The sequence below is a fragment of the Musca autumnalis genome, unplaced genomic scaffold (assembly GCF_047663935.1).
Source record: "Musca autumnalis isolate F117 unplaced genomic scaffold, ASM4766393v1 scaffold_3, whole genome shotgun sequence".
NCBI lineage: Eukaryota > Metazoa > Arthropoda > Insecta > Diptera > Muscidae > Musca > Musca autumnalis.
The window spans coordinates 213312926-213328990 of NW_027411866.1; the positions used below are offsets into that span (position 1 = coordinate 213312926).

Sequence of the window (16065 nt, forward strand, 5' to 3'; positions counted from 1 at the left end):
ATTTAGCAATGTCCGTCCGTCTGTCTGGTGCGCACGATAACTCTCGAACGGATGAACCGATTCGGTTCAAATTTTGGCTTTCGTAATATTTTGTCAAAACTTAGTTTAACAGGGTGTTTTTGTAAAAATGCTTGCCTGTCACACGAACCGTTCGTACTAAAACGTATACGTTCAAAATTTGGTTCTTGTAAAATTTTACGAACCATTCGTTCGTACTCCGATAAACAGATGAAAAACAAAAAATAAGAAAAAAATGTAATCAAATTTGTCCAAAAATAATTGTGATAATATGAAGAAACGGATGTACATATACGCGTGTGCTTCTATGGAAATAAATAAAATTGCATTCCCTTCCAGTTTTCGTGTGTTCTGTGTCATTTATAACTCAAATTATTTAATTTTCATTCAAAACGATGGGTCTTTTCCATTCGTTTATTTTTGACGTATTCGTTCGTCTGATTTTGGTACGAAAACCAAAAAAATTACGATAATAAAAAGCTTTCATTTGTTTGTCACACGAATACAAACGTCAACCGCTATGAAAACCAAATTGTGTCTTCGTTCATGAAATCGACGAACGAATGGGCAAAAACTTTTTACAAAAACACGCTGTAAGTTCGAAGATGAGCTATATCGGTCCACTCCTTCCAGTACCTCCCCCCAAAAGTTCCAAAATGTTCGGAAAATTTGTTGAAAAAGATAACTCTTGAAGGGAGTAACCAATTTGGTCCATACTTTGCACATTGTGAAATGTGTACCAGACATAGATGAGGTTCCAATATGGACACAATCTGTCCACTCCTTCGGGTACCTCCCACACAAAATTTCGGAAAAGTTCAGTTTAGGGTCATCTTTCGAATCGCTTCGATTTTTGTTGCAACAACTTGTATTCACTTCCCCCATACGACGGTACAAGATTCATCAGGGGCAAGTCCATACTTCCTGAGAAAATGGCCGGAAAGGTGCAAAAAGCCAATATGACACCTTGTGTAGTGGTTGGAGCGCAAGATAACTCTCTAACGGATCTGTCGATTCGTTCCAAGATTAGGCCTTCGTAATATTTTATCAAAACAAAGTTTAAATTCGAGATGGGCTATATCGGTCCACTCCTTCAGGTACCTCCCCCACAAAACTTCAAAAATGTTCGGAAAAATTTTGCGCACGATAACTCTTGAAGGGATTGACCGATGTAATCTATACTTAGCACATCCTAATATATCTACTAGATATAGATCAGGTTTGAATATGGACTACATTTGTCTACTCCTTCTGGTACCTCTCACACAAAATTTCGGATAAGTTCACTTTAAGATCTGCTCTCGAATCACTTTGGTTTTTGTTGAAGCGATTTGCATTCGCTACCTCCATTACGACGGTAAAAGTTTTTTTCAGAGGCAAGTCCATATTTCTTGGGAAAACAGCCCGAAAGGTGTAAAAACCCCTATGTCACCATATGTGGCGGTCGGAGAGCACGATAACTCTCGAACTGTTCAACCGATTTGGTCCAACATTTGGTCTTCGTCATATTATATCCAAACTTAGTTCCATGGGAAATACTGGACCACAACTTTCGGTACTTCTCCCCAACATTTAAAAAATTGAATGGGGCAACCAATTTGGTCCAAACTTTGGATCTCCTAATATTTTATCAAAATATAGTTTAACTTCTAAAATGGCCCATATCGGTCCTCCCTAAGGGTACCTGCAAAAGTTCAACATTTGTGTCTTAGTGCAGTTAATTCCTAATCCACATTTTTGTCGGCAAGTTCAAATGTCCAAAAAGGGCCACAAAAGAAGAGACCTTAAATACATTCGATCTGTCCGGAGGTGAAAGTTTCGCTTCACATTGGCTGAGGGTATATATCTGTCGGCAAAGCCGACTGACACTTTTTTTACTTGTTTATTACTGCGTTGACAACCCTTATCACTAAAAACACCATATGTTGCTAATTCGCTGCGACGAATGGTCAGCCGACTGCTAAATGTGAATGGTTGTCGATTATGCCTAACGAAAAAAAAGATTAGGCGTAAAAAACGAAATAAGCAAAAATGTACAAAAATAAATATGCGTTCGGTTGCTTACGAGTATTTAGGCGTGTGTGTCAATATTGTGCAGCAGTTGAAGTGTACAGCTAATGCTAATGTTTTTAGATGCTGGCTTTTAACATTCAGGGTATGTATTTCAATTTGAAATACATGTATTTTGTTTTTTTCGAACGCACACGCAACACGCAAAGTTATAGGTTTTGCCCTTAAAGACAACTTTTCTGCCTACAAAATTGTTTTTTGAATTGTTAAAAAATCTCAACTCGATTCCAAGTTATCAACGTTTACATTTTGTATTTCAGGTTGCATCATTTTCAATGACAGTCACTGTATATTACCCTTCAAAATTTTCGGTACTTTTAAAAGAAGATCCGATTGCAGGAAAACTATTCGTTTTAGAGAAAAAAGTTATTTTTTTAGGAAATGCTTAAAAAGTTTCAAAAATATAATTATCATAGAAATTTTTAAGTTTTCTCGCAAAAATAATTCTCGGCGCTAAGTGGGTTAGTAGAATGCATTTAAAGTGTTTTACATCTTCTGTTCAATAAATCTGGTTTTGAATGATTTTGTTAGCTATGTAGCTTTTGCGGTTGGGATTATAATCGTAAATAACTCGAATTATATAATCAAGATGTTTTTTTTTCAGAGCTGATATGTGAGTATAGTTTGGGTATAAAAAGTACATCCTTGTATTACACCCGTCAACGTGGATGATTCGGAGAGTTCTTTGCGTGTCCATACACAAAACTTTGTGTTTTTATACACGTATTCAGTAAATTGTGTTAGTTTCGATGACACGCCAATACAATTTAATTTATATAACAAATACCTTATTGACACATTGTCGAGTGCTGCCTTAAAATCCACAAAGAATGCATATTTTTCTTGTTCTTATTCCAGTTCAAATGTGCAATGGAAGTAAGGTTAGATAAGTTGTCGGAAGTTGAATAGTTCCTTCGAAAACCTGATTTACACTCGCTTATCTTTTATCTTTTGATGATGTATGGGATATTTAATGCTGGTAAAGAAAGTGTCATATACTTAATTCGTATGATTTGCGATATTTCCCAGGGGCCTGCTTTAGTTTCGCTTTATTCATGCTTTAGCTCTTCTACGATAATTGGCTCATCCAAATCATCATCAACTATAGAATTGGGGCATATTGCATATCTGGTGATTTCTGAGTGGTGTTTAGCAAATTTTCAAAATAGGGTTTCAGTTCCCCTAGTTTGATATAATTTTTGAACGTTTACTAAATCAGAAATGTGAAACATTAATCCACAACCTGTTCCTAGAGCCTCCAAACCATCAAAACAGAAACGCCACTAAAGAATGCATGAAATACGTATGAAATTTATACTGTGAACTACTACGTTTTCGTATAACGATCGGTCACTAAAAGGGCTATAAATGTCGAATAATTGTACATTGCTGATCAAATGGATACTCGAGGATTGTACCCGACCATATTGCAAGTCAGCTCCGATTCTTCATATAATTTGCGCTTTGGAATCTATTTACTTCATGAGAAATCTGATGGAATCGTGCATTTAGCGACGCTCATGAGGCAACTTCAAAGTCCTCTAGGATCTCAAAATCTTCATTTCCCTTAAACTCGCGATTTATAGGATTTATGTCGACTTTTTTCTCTGACAGTATAGTTTTTTGAAGGAAATCCACAATTTCTTGGATTTCCCTCAAATATTTTACATTATCACGATTACGTTTTTAAGTGACAGCATTCGAATCGGTTTGAAATGTTTAACGACTAGAATGAAAAGACAATCATATTGCGTAGGTTTTAGAAGTAAAAATGGTGATAAACGTAAAAAATCAAGATCCATATCTCGGGTATTATAAACTTTCCCCGGATAATACACTTATCATTATAGAACGTCTCTTAGACTATACACTTATAACATGTTTAAGTGCATTATCTCTATTTGACATACACAGTCTTACATAAGTATACGTACGCCCCATAAATCTCGGGTTTTAGAAAAAGTAATGATATTTATGAGATTCCAAGTACACAGGTTTATTTCGTCTCACTAATAAACAATATTTAATATAACAAAAGTATATTCCATAATATAAATAACGGTAAATTTTACAAAAACCAAAAAATGATACTTACAAAAGTATACATACGCCCCAAGGAAATATGAGTATTATCGTACAATTTATGGAATTAACAGCAAAATTTATACATTTTATTGTTTTGGCGAATGTGTCTGGGTGTCCGAGATATATTTTAGAGAAAAAAAAATAATTTTTGGGTGTTAAATGCCGTTATTTAATGCCAAACTTCTTGTATAGCTCGTTAAAGCGGACCCTTGCCGATTTCTTTCCGTTTTAGGTATTTGAGTACACAAAATCCACAATATTAGTGTCAGATTATAGATTTTGATATCCTAAAAAGCTTTTTAGTTGACCTTGTGCATAACACACCTTCCTGGGTGTCGATAAATTCACATTTTTCCTGGGATATCTCAGGACGTTAATAGATTCCTCGGAATTCTTGGCTCAAATTACATACAGAAGACCTTGAATTGTGTTTTAATATGGTGTTATATAATCCTTGGACACCAATTGAATCGGAAATGTGAAATATTCTGTTAAAAACCTGCTCCCAAAGCATCAAAATATAATCACTACCAAAAAGCATGAAATTTACACTGTGAACAACGTAGTTTTCGTATTATGACCATTACCGTCGATATAGGGTCGGAAAGTATCGGATAATTGTACATTTCTAATACAATTGGTGTCCAAGGATTATATAACACCATCTTAAAACACAATTCAAGGTCTTCTGCATGTAATTTGAGCCAAAAATTCCGAGGAATCTATTAACTTCCTGAGATATCCCAGGAAAAATGTGAATTTATCGACACCCAGGAAGGTGTGTTATGCACAAGGTCAACTAAAAAGCTTTCTAGGATACCAAAATCAATAATCTGACACTAATATTGTGGATTTTGTGTACTCAAATACCTAAAACTGAAAGAAATCGGCAAGGGTCCGCTTTAACGAGCTATACAAGAAGTTTGGCATTAAATAACGGCGTTTAACACCCCAAAATTATTTTTTTTTTCTCTAAAATATATCTCGGACACCCAGACACATTTGCCAAAACAATTAAATGTATAAATTTTGCTTTTAATTCCATAAATTGTACGAAAATAATCATATTTCCTTGGGGCGTATGTATACTTTTGTAAGTATCATTTTTTGGTTTTTGTAAAATTTACCGTTATATATATTATGGAATATACTTTTGTTGTATTAAATATTGTTTATTAGTAAGACGAAATAAACCTGTGTACTTTGAATTTCATAAATATCATTACTTTTTCTAAAACCCGAGATTTATGGGGCGTACGTATACTTATGTAAGACTGTGTAAATTTTATGAAAATTACAACTTAGACTGGATTTGCTAACACCATCATAGTCTAAACGTACTATAGGTAAAAATTTCAACCCGATACGAGAAGTGCACCTAAACGACACTTGTTTCTTCATAATGAAACACTGACGTGTTGGCAACACTGTTTTCATTTGATTTGTTATGATTTCTGGGAACGGTTATCCAAGAGAGAATTTTGTTTACACAGTGAGAGACACTTTGATTTTATTTATTTATGTTGTTTTTATGGGATATGTGCCACAATGTAATCGATTTTCTTCTTTGATGTTATCAAACGGGCTGACGACAACTACCGACCAATTACAACAACAACAACCACGTTGATTTTTATGATACACAAACAACAATAATTAATAATGAAAACACACATACAAACTGGTAGTGGAGGAGAATGGATGCAATTTGTTTTTATTTATTTGGGGACCCGATCCGCTGCTCTTGGAAACTTTCAATTTATTTTTGTTTGTTCGTTGATTTAATTTCGGAAATCTTTCGTTTGATTTGGTTGTTATATTTGTTAAGGTTTACAAATAACACTTGATTTTGTAATCATTAAAATTTTCTAGATACTTTTTTATCGAGAGATTTGCTCTTTTTTTGCCGACGACAAGAAACGAATGAACGAATGTACCAGCAGATGGAAACAATAACACAGCACTTTTCCTTTTGAGGAAATATTTGATATATTTTTATCAGGTAGGAAACTTATTTTGTTAATTCTTATTAGACCCACAACTTTTAACTCTGGCTTCACAAAATCTTCGTTTTCTTTTGTTTCACTTTATATTTTCATTTAATAATTCTAAATTTGTTTAGCCCTTCTTCTTGCAACCTCTTTTATTTTCATTTATTTACATGCACAACAACACATTATTTCCCTCATACGACTGATTCTGCTTCTTCTTCTTTTACTTTGGATTTTCCTTCACTCTTTTAACTTTATTGTTGTTGCTATTTCTATTTCTCACTTGTTTTGGGGAGTTGTTGTTTGGTTGGATGGGGATATGTGGATGAAACGAAATGCTACAACACAGCGATGTTATAGGCAGCGCAGCGACGACGCGAACAGCGAAAACGGGTGCGCAACTTAGCAGTGTTTAGTGTACATAATATTAAAGAAGAGCAGCATCGGAAGCAGCAGCAATAAACGAGTTTAGTTTACTTGCATTTGTTTTTATTTTGTGCTTTGATATTGATTTCTCCTTTTGCTTGCCTTTCAACACACACAAAACGAAATATTGTTGTTTCCACCTTGTATCTTTTTTCTATGTTTTGTATAGTATTCACTACTTTTTTCTTGCTCAGTGGGCCAAAGAAAAAACTCTTTATTTCTGAATTATTTTTCACGTTATGCTTTTTTGCTTTTGTTGGTATGTTGTAATACTTTTATTTGTTGTATTCCACCTTTCTACTTTTTCCACTACACTTTACTGCTAAAAGAATATTTGCACTTTATCAAAATTTTTCACACATAAAATTGAATTTGCAGATATTTTTTCCTATTCTTTTTTGTTTGTGTTTTAGTTGCACCAGCAGAGTGCATAAATAATATCCCTGCTATTGCCAGCAGCAGCAAAACACAGTAGATAAATTGCCAAGGTTTAATTTGACATTATCAAATTACTTGTTTTGTTTTTCAATTTTTTTTCTTTGAATTTTCAACAAGAAAATTGGAAAATATTTCTTCTTCTCCAACGTACACTAAAACAGCGCCGCGCACACGTTCTCTATCCGCTAAAAACTAATGGGAAAACACCAACGAACAAACGAACCGTGAACCGTCGCACGCGTTAACAACGTTGTTCTCGACACAAAAATTTCGAATGAAATGATATCTGAAAAAGGCAACACAACAAAATCCATTCGACTCCCCTGTCAAATGGCTCCAACTTTTACTCTCTGTTTTTTTTTCTCATATGCCAACTCTCTCTCCATCGTTGTTTTCTCTCTGTTTTGTGGATCATATTAGTGATGTGGATTTTGTTTTCGATATATTTTGCTAATCGAAATACATGTCAGAAAGAGAAAAAAAGAGAGTTGCCGTTTCCTAATTAGAATCGGATAAACAGGAAATTCCAATAGAGGAGATTTATTAAAGGTCATTTATTAACCCTTTCGGGGATTCTATGCCATATGGCATAACCAGTTTTTGAAGCCCGTTTTAAGGCAAAATACTTATGGGCACCCTTTTTTTAATAATTTTGTATTTTTCCCTGAAGTGTTATCTAAAAATAATTCGACAAAAATTTTTGATTGGTGGACCCTATACATTGTTATGTCTCAAAGAGCAAGCGCTCCTCGTTCGATTTAAAATTTGCATGAAAATACCATCTTATAATTTTATATATTTTATTAACAAAAATATTTTTTTGTTAACTTTTTGTATTTAATTTAGTAGATAATCATTGCCTTAATAATTTAAACGAAAAAAAGATCCGAAATATAGTTCAATGGAGCTGCCAGATTTTTTATATTTCATACTATGCCATATGGCATAGATTTTTCCCAACGGAAATGTTTCACTTTGTTTGACTCCCAGATCTTCTATTATAAAACCCCTAGATCTTCTAAAAGAAGACCTCCAGATCTTGTATAAATAGACCTCCAGGTCTTCTATAAGAAGACCTCTAGATCTTGTATAAGTAGATCTTCTATACGAAGACTTCCAGGTCTTCTATAAGGAAACCTCCAGATCCACCATAGGAAAACCTCCAGATGATGTATAACAATTCTTGTAGATTTTCTAAAATAACTCCTCCAGATATTATATAGGATGACATTCAGGTGTTCTATAGGAAGTCCTTAAGATCTGCTATATGAAGACATTCAGGTCTTGTATAAGAAGTCCTCCAGTTTTTCTATAAGAAGGCCTCAAATCTTCCATAAGAAGACCCTAGGTTTTCTATAAGAAGACCCTAGCTTTTCTATAAGAAGACCCTAGGTTTTCTATAAGAAGACCCTAGGTCTTCTATAAGACGCTTTAAATGTTCTAAAAGAAGACCTCCAGATATTCTATAAGAAGACCTTCTATGTGAAGACCTCCAAATCTTCTAATAGTAGACCTCCAGATATTCTATGAAAAACCTTCATGTCTTCTATAAGTAGACCTCCTAATCTTCAATGAGAAGATCTTATGCTTTTCTATAAGAAGGGCCCCTGCTCTTCTATGAGAAGACCATCTGGTTTTTTATAAGAAGGTCTCCCGCTCTTTTATGAGAAGACGTCCTGCTCTTCTATGAGTAGACCTCTTGCTCTTATATAAGAAGACCTCCTTCTCTTCTATAAGAATACCTCCTGCCCTTCTATATGCAAACGTCCTGCTCTTATATGAAAAGACGTCCTGCTCTTCTATCAGAAGACGTCCTGCCCTTCTATATGCAAACGTCCTGCTCTTCTACGAGAAGACGTCCTGCTCTTCTATGAGCAGACCTCCTGCTCTTGTATAAGAAGACCTCCTTCTCTTCTATAAAAATACCTCCCGCCTTCTATATGCAAACGTCCTGCACTTCTATGAAAAGACGTCCTGCTCTTCTATGAGCAGACCTCCTGCTCTTATATAAGAAGACCTCCTTCTCTTCTATAAGAATACCTCCTGCCCTTCTATATGCAAACGTCCTTCTCTTCTACCAGAAGACGCCCTGCACTTCTATGAGCAGACCTCCTGCTCTTGTACAAGAAGTCCTCCTTCTCTTCTATAAGAAGACCTCCTGCCCTTCTATATGCAAACGTCCTGCTCTTATATGGAAAGACGTCCTGCTCCTCTATCAGAAGACGTCCTGCCCTTCTATATGCAAACGTCCTGCTCTTCTATGAAAATACGTCCTGCTCTTCAAGAAGAGAACCTCCTGCTCTTCAAGGAGAGGACCTCCTGCTCTTCTATAAGGAGACCTCTTGATCTACTATAAGATGACCTCCTGCTCTTTTATATGAAGACCTCCTGCCCTTCTATATGCAAACGTCCTGCTCTTCTATGTGAAAACATCCTGTCTTTCTATGAGACGACCTTTTGCTCTTCCAGGAGAAGACATCCTGCCCTTCTATGAGAGGACCTTCTGCTCTTTTATGAGAAGACGTCCTGCTCTTCTATAAGAAGACCTCTTCCTCTTCTATAAGGCGTCCTGGTCTTCTATAAGATGAAATTTAATTAAAAACTTGAATATTTTAGTTTTGTTTTTTTTTCCTTTAAATACATTCTATGCCATATGGCATAGTGTCCAAAAACCACCTTTCCAAACAAAATGTTAAAAAGTTAGTTTTGATTATTCATATAGTGGGCTTAAGTATATATAAAATTGGAAAAATATATTTTTCAGATCAAAAACAAAAAAGAAGCACCGAAAGGGTTAAACAGGGATGGGACACCAACTAATAAAACAAGCTTGGATTATGTTCGTTACTGAGTTGTGATAAAAAACTAATAAACAAGCATGGATTATATCATAGCCGACCAAGAAGAGCGAGCGCTTAAATTGTTTATGTGTGGGTAAAATTACACTGACAGAACAGGGTGATGATTTTCATATTGAGTGTGAAATGAAAAATATATTGTTGGCGCGTTCGCTTTGTATGACTTAAATTAAAAATAATATAAATAACTTCATAATTTGAAAAGTATTTTTCTTCATATGTTAATTTTTTTGAGAGAAAAAACAAATTGTATATAAAAATGATTTTTTAAGACTTTCTAAGCATACATACATTATTTATTGTTGCATTGCAGACGAGGCATACTGCATCATTAAAAATATTAATACAAAACAAAAATCATTTTCAAATTCTTCCCTCCACATATTTGCTGTACAACTGCAAAATCTTTTCTGTGTACCCAAAAATAAACAAATAAAGCGGCATCAACCTGCTTGCATGAAATTCAGTACAAGACTGAAGTAAAGAAATCAAAACATTTGCTCTCTTACATTGCGTTCGGGTCGCGTGTGTGTGATTTGCCGAAAAACTTCGTAACCAAATCAATACCCACGAACGGGTTTGGATTATATTCGTTACTGGGCCGACCATGAGTTATGATATAAAACTACGTAGCTGCATTTACTAGCCGGTAGAGTTAAGAAATCTAGTTCACTGAACGAAACGATCTTTGCGGTGGCTGCCCACAAAACGCGAGGAAATTGGAATGGAATCTGAATATTATGGCAACATTAAACAGGATGGATTCGACGAGATCGAGATTCGGAAAGAACTGGAATGCAATATGACAGACGACTCAATTGACAGTTTCCAAGATTTGGGAGATAGCATCCGGACATCAAAAATTGCTGCAAAAACACTGGTCTTTATGGTCAAGGCCTTTTGTCGCAACTGGAAACTTATAATCAGTTTTTACGCCTTAAGCAGTGAAGCATAGCTCAGTTTAAAAAACTCAAGGTGCCTAGAACCAACGACTACATCACATGTGATGTTGAAACTTCCCATTTCTTCATACACAACATCAAAACTATTGCTTTCCTATGTGATTTTCCCCACCTGATTAAGTCGTTTAGGAAAACTTTAAAACAATGTACACACTTTGTGTATGGCTGACTTCAGTATCGTCAGTTGATTTGTGTTGTTTAAACTTCGTCAAAATAGCACAGAGATGCGGCAACTCTACGCGGCTGAATTTGTGCTGAAACACGATGTCGTATGCTTTGACTTTTGACTTAAAGCCGGAAGAACATGCAACTTAATGAATTAAGCCAGAAATACTCTTATGTGACGAGGCCTTGATTCATATTCGCAATTCGATTATGTGAAGAACCCTTGGTTTACAAGATTTGGGATATGGCATCCGGACGAAAATTACTGCAAAGGCTCTGGTCTTTAAGGTCAAAGAAATTTTGCAGCAATTGGATATACATATATAATCAGATTTAACGCCTTAAGCAATGGTGTGATTGGTGATAGTTTAATGAATCTGTTGCTACACAATATCGGTTGCATGGAAGAATGCGGCTTGTGTGTAAAGGTAATTGTGTGTGATCAAGGTGCTACAACAAAACTACTGTCTTTCTATTTTCCTGTTTAAGGATTAGGAATACCCTGTTTACGAATAATTTCGCCATGGACGTAAAGAAAATTGACAAGAAATATACATTTAGAAGCAGTGGTTGAATTTGACACAAATAATTTTAATGTCTATTTGTGTCCAAAGGTGACCGAAAGGCACACACATTTGAACAACTGAACAAAATGAATGTCATGAGCCATGCAAATACTAAACCGTACAATGGGTTCTAATTCGGGGATGTCTACATCCTCTATGTGCTGGTCCGACATTGTGGAATTTGAGAGGGTGTCGGCATCCTCTTCCCTGAAGGTTATATAATGTGTATGAAAAGGTTATGGAGAATTAGTGCTCCATTGATACTTCGCATTTTCGTGTTATAACTAAGGTCCTGCATGGTTACCGTCACCGTAAATGGGTTCTAATTCGGGATATCTACATCCTCTATGTCCTAGTCCGACATAGTGGAATTTGAGAGGGTGTCGGCATTCTCCTCCCTGAAGCCATTGTATGTTATTAGTGTTGGGCAATCTCGTTCATTGAGCGGATCGATATTTTTCATTCCGTTCACCAAAAAGATCCGGGTCGTTCACTTCGTTCGTTGGCTCTTTTTCGTTGAAACAAAACGATGTGAGCCACTTTGTGCGTGTGCAAACTTGTGATGCTAGCGCTGACGCAGCTTGTGTGAGTTTGTCTGTGTGAAAAAAATGGTGGTGGTTACTGTTTTTAATATGAACGAAAGAAGCAAAAAGAAACAGAGGAGCTAAAGGAACGAGATGAACCATATGAGCCATTGATTTACTGAACGATAAGTAGCTAACTGAATCATTTTGCGTCTGTGTTTTTGTAGAACTAATTATAATCTTAAGTTTTACATAATTTATTTTGATATTATTTGGAATTTATCTCCTTTGAGTTATTAGTTTGGCTTGAGGTCATCGGAAAATAAAAAAGCAAGTTTTATTTTTGGTTTTTTTTTATAACTTTATTTTTCCAATATTTCGGCCAACATTTCAGAAAAACGATAACACTTAATAATTTTTATGTAACTAAGTGTTATTGTTTTTCTGTTTAAAGTTACAACCCTGATGATGACCATCGACGATGGGCGAAATATTGGAAAAATAAAGTTATAAAATAAAAAAAAACCAAAAATAAAACTTGCTTTTTTATTTTCCGATGACCTCAAGCCAAACTAATAACTAAAAGAAGTTTTACATAATATCATAACAACTCTATCTAATTATAACGTTTGTAAATGAAAGGTTCAATAAATTAAATCTTAAATCTTTGAAAAACTAAAGGTGATGGTTCTGCTGCTAATTTTGTAAGCAGCAAAGTCTTGGCAATCAGGGATCAAAATGAACGATATAATAATGTGCTGGATACGGATCCGTTCGTTCTTTTCACAGAGTCGTTCCTTTGAACCTGCTCGTTCATGAACGACACAAGTCTGTATGTAATCCACATGCGACGTATAGGTATTTCGTCGCAATCTTCATCATCGAATGGTTGCTGCAAAGAAAAGGTTATATAATGTGTATTAAAAGGTTATGGAGAATTAAAGCCTAGGTACATAAACTGCCTCGCCTGCTTGCCTTGCTTGCTTATGATAAAATAATAAAAAGAAAAGGGCAACCCAGTTCAAAATTTTCTCGGCCTTCTTTATTCTTTTATTTTTATTATGTCAAAAATGAAGCAGGAAAGCAAGGCAACCAGGCAAAGAAGCTTATGTACGCAGGCCTTTAGTCTTTTATTTTTGTTATGTCAGAAATGAAGCAGGAAAGCATGGCAATCAGGCATGGTAGAATAAGAAAAGGTAGCAGCAATACACAGCTGACTGAACTGGGTTGTAACGTTAGTGCCAAATTTCATATGACATTTTATACATTTATTTCTATTTCGATGTACATTAGGGACATATATTTTTTGAGAAAAAATATATGTATCATTCGGAAAAAAACATTTCCCAGAAAGACTTCTTCATATTAATGATATGTAACCTCCTCCAAGTTCGAACGATAAGCCGCGCAGTAAATCCCCGCTTGTAGAGGCGATACAACGTTTGTTAAGATGTGAGGTATTCTGTTAAAATTTAAAAAAATAAAGCCCTAATAAACATGTGCTTCTTTGATTCTAAAACAAAACATTGAAACAGCTTCTCCTTTTTCTATGAATTTCCAGCGACCCCAAACTTTTCTGCAAGAATTCTACTTTCTGCGAGAATTTATGAATTTAGTGGAATGATGTGGAAACATAAAAATTGAAAATGTAACGAATTTTCATTTATGTTTTCCAAAATATTCAACCAAATGTGAAAAATTATTAGTTTTTTTTAAATTCCAATAATTTATAGACATTTCCTTGTTTTGTTTACAAATACAACTGGCAGTAACGTTACAAAAAAAAAAAACAAATTCCTTTGTGGTTGTTGTTCGAGTTGTATTTGTTGTAGTATTTACTTAACCTTATATTTGTTCTACCATGGCAATCAGGCCTTTAGTGCTCCATTGAAAAACTTCAGATTTCTTCCACCGCAAATATAGATAAATCTATGCCAAAAAGGCTAAAAGCTGTAAAGGATAACAAGGGATATCATACCAAGTGCTAAACACCTAAGAAATTCTTTTATTTATGTAATAAAACTTTTAGTGTGGATAATTTTCACTGTGAGGTTAAAATCGACGTTCTTTAACAATTTTTATTTTTTTTATCTAAATTTACCTGAACTTTGCTAACTTTATTTTTTAATTTTAATTTAAGACACTAATTTTAAAATATAAAAAAGGACTAAATCATTTTCATTAATTTACTTTTAGCAATCGCAGTTTTAATGAAACTGGAGTGGATACTTTTGACTGTGACTCACTGTAGTTTGAACAATTTTGATTTGAACAATTAAACAAAGCAATTACAGTCTTAACCAATAGGACAGGTGGAAATTGTATGGCTATTGCCCACCCACATCAACATACATACAGTATGCAAAGTTCATATTCGTACACCCTAAAAAATGAATAAATTCGTTATTAATTCCATATTTTATGTGCAAATAATGAAATACTTGATAGGAATTGCCATAACGAAGAAAGATTTAAGAATAACAAAACAAATTTTTAATTTATTCCGTCATTTAGGTATAGATGGCCCCTGTGTGGTTGGCAAAATTCGTATTCGTACACCTATAAGCACTATATACAGTTAGGCAAGAAATGTATTGCAAAAACCAAAATTGTAGAAAATTTCATATTAATTGTTCGTTTATGACAACAAATTATGTAAAAACTAAACGGTTTTTTGTGCAAATCTCTTGCTATAGGTCCTTACAACAATATTCAGTCAAAATATGCAAAGGTTATTTGCGATTTATAACAAATACGGTCAAAAATAAGAAATAACTACTATTTGGGGGTGACAATAAAAGTATTGCAAAAATTGCCAAATCGATGGTTTCTTCGCGAATTACCAAAGGTGTGTTCCTTAATGAGTTGTCTATCCGCTTTATTCATTCATTGGAGCATTAATGAGCTTAGTTAAACCAAAAATTAAGGCTCGGTATGTTCCACTCTAAGGATACTGGTTCCCCAATTTTTAGTAAATCTTGATCCTTCGTTGGAGGATGTTTTTGGAGTTTTTTGTTAAATTGGACCCAAAAATTTTATGAGAGTTGATATCAGGATGTTGGCCCGATGTATTTAAGAGTTTTGTGTTGTTATATTACATCGGCAATTTACACAAATAGGATTAACATGTCATGATCTGGTCTTTGGAATGGTGGTAGTTGACTTTGTTTGAGCTTTCGGGATCGATTTTTCTGACTTTCAGACTAATGACTATTAAATATTTCTTAATGATGTCAGTGGGGATGTCTTCCCAATCATTACTATATCCGTGAAACCAATTTGGCATACTATTTTCCATGGTAAAGAATAAAGTACCCAAATGTTCGGTATTCCAGCTTCATAAGTAGCGGTTTAATTTCCATATTTGATGGGTTTTATTGGATTTAGCGCAATTTTTTGGATTTATTATGATAGCAGAGGATAATATCTATCCACTTAGTAAAAATTAAATCATATCAATACCATTGAGAGACGAAATAGTGCTCTGTCGTAGGTCGTTTCAAAATACTACACTGGTGTCAATTTTTTCCATATACTTTCCAGAGGTATTTCGATGTCCTCAAAGCCAAAATCGGACTGTTTTGCATTGTTCCATTATCCTACAATACATATTGAGTTAAATATTCATTCTTGGCATACTTGCCTGTGGCCGACTCGTCATTGTTTATTGTTAATATGGTCCCATGCGTTTTTTACCTGTCTGAAGACCCTCCATGACCGCATTTTTTATCACTGAACTTTATTACATTCAATACTGTTAGTCTATTATTAGCCGCAAAAGCCATAAAAATGCATAATGAACGCAAAAAATTGCAAAAATTGTATAGTTTTATAGTACTGATTTTCCCGTTGCAATACTTTTATTGTCACCCCCAAGTAGTAATTAATTCTTATTTTTGACCGTATTTGTTATAAATCGCAAATAACCTTTGATTATTTTGACGGAATTTTGTTGTAAGGAC

The 16065-nt window shown here is 34.6% G+C and overlaps 1 protein-coding gene across 2 annotated transcripts in view; it reads right to left on the reverse strand.

Annotated features, from left to right (window-relative positions):
* The window catches only part of UBL3 (ubiquitin like 3), a 462821-nt gene extending 455446 nt beyond the window's left edge, over window positions 1-7375 (reverse strand). For both annotated transcript variants that reach the window (XM_073976565.1, XM_073976564.1), the window contains exon 1: window positions 5852-7375. The gene's annotated coding sequence lies outside the window, so the exon portion shown is untranslated. The remainder of the gene's footprint in view (window positions 1-5851) is intronic.
* Window positions 7376-16065: the final 8690 nt, after the last annotated feature.